We start from the raw sequence: 10,480 nt of genomic DNA, 5'->3' as shown, positions 1-10,480 counted from the left end.
GGGCATGGTTCCCAGGATGGAGAGATTCTAACATTCCTAGCAATGAAGGATGATCCACCTGGGGTCACTGGGCTAGAAATCATCTTAGGGCACTAGCTGTAATCAAGAGAAGTCAGAGACGTCGAAAGGCAGACTGTAATTCCCTCTTCACATCAAGCAGAAGGAAAGTAACTCAGCCTAGAAAGAAATAACTCCAAAATAAATCAACACACAATCCTGTAAGTAACACATTGTTTTATACATTCATTCAGTCACTTCGTTTTTGATGTGTTTGTTGTTTGTTTATTTAGTGCCATGACGCTTGAACTCAAGGCCTGGGTACTATTCCTGAGGTTTTTTTGCTCAGGACTGGTGCTTTGTCATTTGAGCCACAGCTCCTTTTCTAGCTTTTTGGTCATTAATTGGAGATAAGAATCTCACAGACAAGCCAGGTGCCAGTGGCTCATGCCCGTAATCCTAGCTACTCAGGAAGCTGAGATCTGAGGATCTCGGTTCAAAGCCAGCCCGGGCAGGAAAGTCCATGAGACCCTTATCTCCAATAAGCCACTAGAAAACCAGACGTGGTGCTATGGCTCAAGTGGTAGAGTACTCGCCTTGAGCTGAAGAGTGCAGGGACAGCGCCCAAACCCAGAGTTCAAGCCCCAGGACCGACCAAAAAAAAAAAAAAATCCCATAGACTTTTCTGCCCAGGCTGGCTTCAGACCTTGATCCTCAGATCTCAGTCTCCTGAGTAGCTAGGATTACAGATGTGAGCCACTGGTACTAGGCTAAATTGAACACATTCTTGCCTCTTAGGGACTTAGATTCTATTTGGACAATGGATGGCTTCTAGCCAGTGGAAAACTCTCTAATGCAATTGGGAAATCCAGGGAGGCTTCAGAGAGGAGACAGTAGTAGTCCTGGGAACAGAACTAACAAATTCCATTGTTGTGGAACACTTCTGTTAATGACCGCTATACGAGAATCTAGGTTTCTATCCTTCTCAACCCTCCTGAAGTGAAGACTTGAAGATCTAGTTTGCAATGGTCTATGATCTTCATGTTATGCCTGTGCAAACGCTACAAGCAAATTCAGAAGAGACCTGTATGTGTCCAAAGCAACATGGAGAAAAAGTGGGTCAAATGAAATTACAATATGCTCCAGCCAAAGGTTTGTCTCACAGAAAATGGAAAAAAAAATGCTACAGATCTAGTGAGGCTCCTTTGATAAATGGCAGTGACTCACAATTGGGGACATTTTTAGAAAATGTAAAGAAGAAATATGTTAACCAACCCAGAGTTGTGCTCACATTATTTTAACAGTAGCTAATGAGATTTGATAAATCTCTAGATGGTGACAAAAAAAAAAAAAAAACAACTGTTCTAAGATCCCTAAGACAAGAAGTACCCACATTTTTGGACGTTTCCCTCAGTTTATCTCATACACGAGTACAGAGGTTTGACAGGGTTGGGCAAAGTACTGGGTCACACTGAGCCTTTGGGGCCACACAAATCTATATATACATCCCCAGCATATCCACTACCCAGGCTCACAGGAAACTCCATTTCCTTCCTAGAAAGACTGCAGGAATGAAACCTTTCTTGAGGGCTGCCACCAAAGTTGCATGAGGTGCAGTACCTAATGTCTTGCAAATGTGGATTTGTAAAGTTGTTCCATAGACTACATTTCCAGGACAAACTACTCAATCTCTGAGCCTCAGTTTTGCCCATATGTGAAATGGCTTCATAAAGCCTACTTAACAGGATTAGAGTTCAACAATTGCATGTAAATTTATTGCTAAGCTCTACCATTGTTAACTCTAATTGAATTATTAGATGATTCCTTCTTCTTCCCTTAATAGCCATGAAATGGAAAAATAAATGTTATTATCCTTTCCAAACACAGTATGTCATCAAGAGGGCATTACAACTTATTTTCATAGATAAGCAAAGATAGCTGGATCAAGGAAAATCAAATAGGTTTGAAATGTTCACAGGTATGCCTGGTTTTAGCGATGGCATCAGCTCCCATCATCTGGTGACAGACTAACCAATCAGGAGGTTCTGTGTGATAAACCTCTGATCCTAAGAAGACCAGGGAAAACCACGATAAAGTTCATATGTCAGACTCAACTGTGTTGACAGCATCTAGCTTGAGCCAGGTTCTCACCTTCTCTAATGTTAAGCTAGCTTAAGCTCTGTCCACTTCCTGCTTCTGCGACTACAAATGTAGGTAACATGCTCCTCAAAGTTGCATGGTGGGGATAACAATTCCAAAAGGATGTCTGGCCCATATAATTGCTTATTAAATGTTTGTTTCTCTCTTAAACTACCTTCTACCAGCCATTTGGTCTGAGTTTATGGAACTGTAAATTTAGAGTAACATCTGCTTAACAAAAACATTATTACCTTGCGTCAAAAAATTACATAATACACTCTAAGCCAAAACTAAATCATTGAGTGCTAGCCATTGTTTAGAATTAATGTACATCATCACTTCCCTTCATTAGAGCCGACAAGCCAATATATGGCTATAATCATTTTCAAAGTGAACTGAAGAACTTCTAATTACCCCTTAAATCAGAGAAGATACTACATCCTCTAGTGTTTCAGTATTTATGATCCAGAAGTGTCATCCTCCGACTATAAAACCTTTTTACCTTGAACGAATACATGAAATGTGTGGCAAATATAGCTATTGTTGGTAAATTCCTATTTAACAGATGGGCAAAATAAGGTAGTAAGATTAAATGATTAGCCCATGGCTAATACTTGATTAGAAAGACAAATTTAATCAGAGTTGCCATTTGACTTCCCTTCAGGACTAGAATTAGATTCCAAGTATTTCCTGACTTCCAGCTCCTGACAATTTCACACTAGAGTTCAATATGTATTTTACAAAGAAAGGAGGGAGGGAATGCATGGCAACCTTAATTTTTATGGAACCCTACTAAACATAGTGAGGCACACTCTGCTTTGGCTGGTTAGATGATGCAGAGACCCAAGATGCTAATAATATTAACAACAACAACACATAGAATGCTCGTAACATCCAAACAATCAAAAAGAAAGCTTTCAATTACCTAGTCTCAGAATGGAATTTGGCCATAGAAGACACAATTCCCTGAGTCTTTAAGACAAAGAAATCAAATTACTTTGGGGAAGGTAAGGAGATGGTCTCATAGAACATGTAGAAATCATCCTGAGTGCGTAGGTAGTATTTTCACTAGACTTTGTTTGTTTCTTCACTAAGTCATCCAGTTCTGATCAGGCCCAATCGCTCAACTGCTTAACCCCATTTTGTTTTGGGAAATAATGTCATCAGAGCTGGATAAAAAGCACAATAATGCTCTCATTATCATACCATCTGTGTGCAAAAGATGAGAATTCCAGGCAGAATCCTTTGGTAGGCCTGTTGGAAATCAATTCAAGGAATACGTGCGTGTGTGTGTGTGTGTGTGTGTGTGTGTGTGTGTGCGTGTGTGTGTGTACATGTGTGTGTACACATGTGCGCGTGCACGCACCCATGGATCACAGCTTAGAGAAAAGTATTAAAGCAACACATTTACTTGGCCCACAATGAAGACTGTTGTGTTTTCGAGAGCTCCAAAGCCACACAGATCCTTCTCTCTAACACATACACTTGAGGGAAAAAAATACTGAAAATATGTTTTACTACTTGAAGAGGGTAAAAACCAATTGCTTATAGCATGAGGCTGATAGAGGTTTGTGAATTACACACATTCCCATTAAAAGAGTCCTAGCTACAAACCTTAGCATCAAATCCATTTAGGATTGTCTGTCCTTTGAAAATTAGCTCTGTTTATCTGCCTGATTCACTCACTAACAAACCAGAAGACTCAAATCTGTACCTTCAACCCTTTTTCCCCTAACCCCCACCGCCTCCAGTCTCATTGAAGAGTAGGTTTACATTCCCAGGGGCTGTTGCTCTAACATACACCAGAGGCAAGGTTTTTTGGTACCCAAACTCCATCTAGAACAGTGGAGTCTGCTTTTTTTCTGTTGCAATTCTCCTTTCACCTCTGCTCTCCCTGACACACCTGTGAAGTGTCACCAAATGCTATATCACATCAACTTTTTGAAACTGGCAACACTGCTAATGTCTGAGAGTGCCTGATGCCACAGGCTTGCACAGGCTTTGAGTCCACAAAAGCATAGTTTGAGTTTTCTAAGGCACAGTAACAGCACTTGAACAAAGGGTGAAGGGTCTTGTTGGCAGCCATTACATGAGACGAACAAAACTACTGAAATTAGGAGTGTGGTGGGTGAGTTTTGGGGAACCTATTCAGCCTACTTATGTGTGCGCCTGCACGTGTGTGTGTGTGCACGTGTGCACATGTGCGTACACACATGTGTGCACTAGTCCTAAGTAGACACTGCCCCTGAGCTTTTTTGCTCAAGGCTAGCACTCTACCACTTGAGCCACAGCTCCACTTTTGCTTTTGTGCATGTGTGTTTAATTGGAAATAAGAGTTTCAAGTACTTCCCTGAAGGGGCTGGCTTCAAAGCTGGATACTCAGATCCTGCTCAGCCTACTGAGTAGCCAGGATTACAGGCATGAGCCACTGGTGCCTGACTCAGCCTTTTTTTTTTTTTTTCTTTTGTTGGTCATGGGTTTTGAACTCTGGGCCTGGATGCTGTCCCTCAGCTCTTCAGCTCAAGGCTAGTGCTCTACTACCTGAGCCACAGCACCACTTCTGGTTTTCTGGTGGTTAACTGGAGATGAGTCTCACAGACTTTCTTGCCCTGGCTGGCTTTGAACTTCAATCCTCAGATCTCAACCTCCTGAGTACCTAGGATTGCAGGGGTGAGCCACCGGCACCTGGCTCTCAGCCTACTTCCTGATATGTAGCAAGACCCCAGACCTTTAAACTCCCTGGAAGAGCCAGGCACTTGCTCCTACTATTCTTCCTTCTCTCTGTTTATGATAGAAAATTTGTCCTTAGCCTAGAATTTTAAAATAGTTTGTTATACACTCCATGAACATTTATTCTCACTCTCTGCCCAACAAAAGTATTTTTAAAAATCTATAGATTGTTTTGGCTACTATCCATACCATTTATGATTCTGGGAACAAAAGGCATTCACTGGATGTACTGGACCCTTAGTGTATGCTTGTATGTATGTATGTATCCAGGTTTGGGTCATGCTTCAGAAAGCAGTAGAAATAAGCAGTGAAGCACCTGAGTCCTGGTACAAACTCGCCTGCTACCTCTTAGTGAATAACCTGATCCATACACGTAGGGTGCAATAGGCACAGAACACATATGTTCTCTCTTGCCATTAACTACTAATACTCTGTTGTTTTGAGTCCACCAGTATGCTAATGCATGCACATTTTCCAGGCCCTCACAACCTAAGAAGATATGTTTATAGCCATCCATAGCCAATGAAAAGGTTGATTTAGTTTTCAGGCAGCAGGAAACACACTGGCTAACGTTATGTAAGAGAGAAGAATGCAAAGAGCCATTAGACTGTGAGTTACTTCATGAAATACCATAGAGAAACTATCGGCTTTGAAAACTGGTCCTCTGGCACCGAAATTCATCCGTCAAAAATCCACACAAGACAATCAAAGGCTTATGTTTAACCTTTATACTAACATCGAAGAATGCTTCATTTAAGTGGTGTAGACATTATTCCTTACTATCTTTCTCAGTGTAATAAAAACAACCAGATACCGTAAATATAACCTGACTTATAGAATTGTAACCCCTTTGTATAACTACTTAATAATAAAAATAAATATAACTATGGTCTAATGGCGTATTACAGTAATTTATTTAGTATTGACTTTTTTTGGACTCTACCAATTAATAGGATAATAGGAAGTGCAGCCAACAAAATTTTAAAAATCATCTTAGAATTAAAAAGGTTCCCTTTGACTATTTGACTAGTTCTATCTTAGAACAAACAGATACTATTTTTCATGAGTGTTTTTCACATATCCTAGTACACATAAGATTTTCTGATTGTCATGTGGATTACTTCTTTTATTCTTATATAAGTATGTGATGAGTTTTACATAACTCAGCTCATTGGCCTTTTTTGTGGTTGATGCCACATAGCTCATTCAGATTTTAAACACATCATTTATTAGTTTATGTGGAAAGTATTTATCCAATTTATTTGCTTTCTGGAGTAAGATGATGACTACAGTCTGGCTTTTACTCAGCAAACTTGTGGGCAGAGTTATCAACTTATACTTAATTATTCATCATTAAGTAGGTGAGATTTCTCAGAACTCAAAAGATCTAAACAGGCAATCTAAATCAGTTGGCAATTTAGGATGGATCAAGATAAAACAAAATGTTTTAATATTTTAAGAAAAGAAACTAATTCTAGCTCTGTGGATGAAGCATATCTCTGTTGCAATCTAATGATTTATAAGGCAATTCCATCAAAATATCCAAATGTCAGCATTCAAACAGAAATCTGGGCACTTGGGGCCCTACCATGTTGGAGACTAAAGCAAAAGGAGAATAACACTCATCCAGCATTTATTTAAAACTGTGATATTCTATTCTTTGTAGATTTATTTTGCATTCATTCTATCTTTTAAAAATACTGCATGAAACCATTAATTACTAAGTTTTTACCGCAAACTCTTAAATTTTATACCCCCAGTGTGCCCCAACTCATTTTAGACTTGGCCATGCTTACCTCTCAGAGCATCAATTACCTCATGTATTAAACTAAATAATAATAATAATAATTAAGAGGATTACTGTGAGGACTGAATGAGATTCTAAGTACTTATTTGTTGTAAATGTAATGTGCAGAGATGTTTACAAATCTTTATGCAGCTCCAAGATAAAGTTATTAAACATTGTATTTAAAAGATGGAAGGCGTATGCCAAATATAGTTCCATGATGGATGACAGAAATGGAATTAGAAGCCTTAGAGGAATATTCAAAACTTAACACACCCATCTCTACAATCCCTTTCTAAATTAAAAAAAAAGAAAGAAAGAAAGAGCATACAGTCATAGCCCAAACAATCAATTTTCTTTCCAGGTTTCATAATTAAATCTTCATTTGTAAATTCACTTTGTCTCTGATTTCTGAAGCATTCCACTCAACCAAAAGGAAAGATTAATTTAGGAAGAATGTCTTTAGCAGTTTCTTCTTACGTAAAGAAAGAAAACTACAGCGCAAACAAAACAGGTGAAAGTGTATGAATATGAAAACTGTTTTTGAAACCGTTAAGGATATAACCCTTTTGATTGAAGATCTTGCTAGGCAAGAGGAAGGTGAGGCGCCTCCACTTCTTGTGAGCTAATGATTGTTCCCAAGCTGGTTAGAATGCAGTGCTAATTGCACTTTGAAAACACCACCTCTGAAATCCTTCCTCTTAGGATCTAACATCAATGTTTCACAATTTCAATAAAACCATTGCACTTCACCTTTCTCAAGAAATTCTGAACTTGAGATGGGCAGTGCAGATCCAGCCTTCCTCTCCCCAGCAGGGTTGGGTCTGATCTTAATGAAGCTCACACAACGTAAGGCTGCCCTCCCCAGTTTCTGAGGGAACTCAGACAATGGTACTTTGGTGACTCAACTCAGACTTGTCTATTCTAACGGAGTCATTAAACAACTTTGCTGTGTCATTCTAAGAAGTTATAACAGAATCAATTGATTTCTATCCTATGCTTTATTAGTTGTGATTTAGGAAAGAGAATGGCCCTGTTTACACAGCTGTAACATGTCAGGACCTGTAGTACATTATTGGCTTGAGGCCTCTGAGTTGCAGTCCATTCTCAGCAGAATCAATCTGAACTTGAAAACATTCCCTCTAGGAAACATGCACGTATCTCCTAGCATAAAGCACTTGTACAACTGAAAATAGTATTCATTTGAGGTAAGTCACAAGTTCACCTCTCTGAAATGGGCCCTGACTTGTCATTGCTCTCTGTTGCACATGTCTCTTAACTAGGCACCTAGCATCAGTAAAAGCTTTCCACCTGGTTGCTAGTCCAATCTCTGACTCTGCAAGTGGGAGTCGCTGGCTGTTTAACATGCATTCAGAGCATTGCCAATCTAAAATGGCTGCTCAGTAATACTTTAATTGCAGTTTCATGGAAACAAATTGCTATTTAACTGCAATAAGCATTTCTGTGACTTGGCTGGACTGACAATAGAATAGGTGTCTCAGTAACAAAGTGACAACTCACATTAACTTGTGGATGGTCTGTTTCCAATGGCCTCTCAGAGGGACAGGTACTTCAACACCCAGGCCTGAACTCCCTAGGGAGGAGAAAGGCCTTGGAAAACCTCTTCTTCATTTAAACACAATTATTTACTTTATTATTTAGGCTACAAGAAAATTCTTCTGTAGGCTCCTGATATATAGCTCGTGGATGCACTGTATTTGTTATATAATTTATTAGCCCTAAGAAATATTTTATATAAATAGTATTGCGTATTAGAATCTTACTGTATTGACATTTAAAGCCATTTAATTTAAGAGCTTCATTTCAGATGATTAGTTGTTTCAAATATCAGTGTTAATAAGGGCAAAAGAAAGAATTTAAATATAGTTAATATTAACAGGATGGCAATTTCACAGGCTTCATTTTGGTATGACAGTTTTCTCATTTTGTATTTTTATAAGACACTACAGTCCATGTTAAACTATTTCCTAATAAATCATGAAGAGCTGGAAATAGTTTCTTGGAGCAAATGGTTTGGTTTGGAAAGGCTTCGGGCTTCCCTGCTTTGCAGCATGTGTAAATCTAACTAGACAGTTAGATACGTTTAAAAAAAAAATTAAGCCCTTTCAGAGGACAATCTTTTTACAAAATTGTTTCATTAGCAAGAGTGACAATTTGCATGATTGAGACATTCTGTATCACAAACGTAATTTATTTTTATCAGTTCAGCAAAGCTCTGTAACATTTGCTTATATATGTATATATATATATATTTTTTAATTTAATTGTACCTATAAGAACAAGGGCCATCTTGCTATATGTTGTGGTTAACATTAAATAAATCTTTTATGAAAGGTGGTGTACAACTCATTAATCCTATCACAAATGAATGGATGGAAAGGTGGATATAATCTTGGATTTCCTTTTTTTTCTGGATGACGAACTGGATACAGTCACTGCTCACATCAGAATAAACCCGAGTGTTTTTAGTAGCTTTCTATCCACAGAGCATCCCCATTAGAGCTGGGTTTTATTGTTTGAAATGCCTCTGGTTTCAAGAAAGTGTTTTACCTAAAGCAAGACTACTACTTAAATATGTTCTATTGTATATTCATAGCTCCATTAGTCCTTCTCCAATTTAACACATCAAAGAGAAGGCTTCATCACTTGCATGTGGATTATACTAACATGAGTGACATTTGTAATCTTATAGGTCTGCAACTTAAGAAATGCTTTTAGAAGCTCGTTATTAAATACTCCACAGTGCTTCAGGAACCAGCCATATAATAGTTCATTTAAAGTCTGATGACCTTCACCCTCCACATCACCACATGCCACACTAGATTACTTACTAAAAGTTATTTACCACCTCCTTTGAATTTCTATACTGCCTCGGTCATGAGTACTTAGGCTACAAATATATAGAAGATGCTCACAATTTCCCTCTGCTTTTCAGAGACTAAATTCTTTGAGAAAGTATGTATTCTTTTTTTTTTTAATGTGTAAGTGAACATTTGGAGAAATTCCTCAAGTATCAGACAGATACTTTTAAACATGTAATTTTTCCCCTTGTATCTTTTTCCTTGCATTCACTTTTTATAAAGCTCTGACAAAATGATTCAGTTGAAGTCTGTCTTTTAAATTCTGCTACAGGAGGTTAACACGTCTGTAGCTTAAACAACTGATATTTTGTCTGACCTGGAATCTTTGAAAGCAAGAAGAGCCAGAAGTTCTCTGTGTGACTGAAAAGTGTTGAGGTGGATCTCTTCCTCTGACCTATCGCTATTCTCAGAGAGGGTCTATATCAAGAGCTTTTCTGGAACAAAATCAAATCAATGCCATTTTAAAGAAAGCAAACAAGACCTATAAACACACCTAGTTTGAGCAGCCTGTGACTGGCTCACATATAATGAGCCTGCTAGGTGAACCCAGCAACCAGTCCCGTATCATTTGGTTTTCCTCATTCCTGCACAGTCCCTGCACAGCTCACCTGGGACCCACTCATTTCTAGGGCTTGTGCCTTCATGAGGTACTCTAAGGACCATGCAGATGTTACTGTGATGACTGCTACCTACAATTAACAACGACTTCAAGAATCCACTGAAAGAAATTGGAATCCTCCTGCAACAAACTCATGGAAAGGCAATCAGTAGAGAAGTCTAAGAGGAAAACAAAATAAACAAGTCCACACAGTTGAAAACCTCACCAGGAAAGGGCTGCTTTTACCCACCAAAGATCACTATCAGAGTCCCAGAGTCCTACAGTTAATTGAACTTCAAATTATACACAGGTATGGTTTAGAAATATTATTTCCTTCAAAGGCTATAA

The sequence above is a fragment of the Dipodomys spectabilis genome, unplaced genomic scaffold (assembly GCF_019054845.1).
Source record: "Dipodomys spectabilis isolate Male_0828 unplaced genomic scaffold, ASM1905484v1 ptg000148l, whole genome shotgun sequence".
Classification (NCBI taxonomy): domain Eukaryota; kingdom Metazoa; phylum Chordata; class Mammalia; order Rodentia; family Heteromyidae; genus Dipodomys; species Dipodomys spectabilis.
This window is presented reverse-complemented; position numbering follows the sequence as displayed.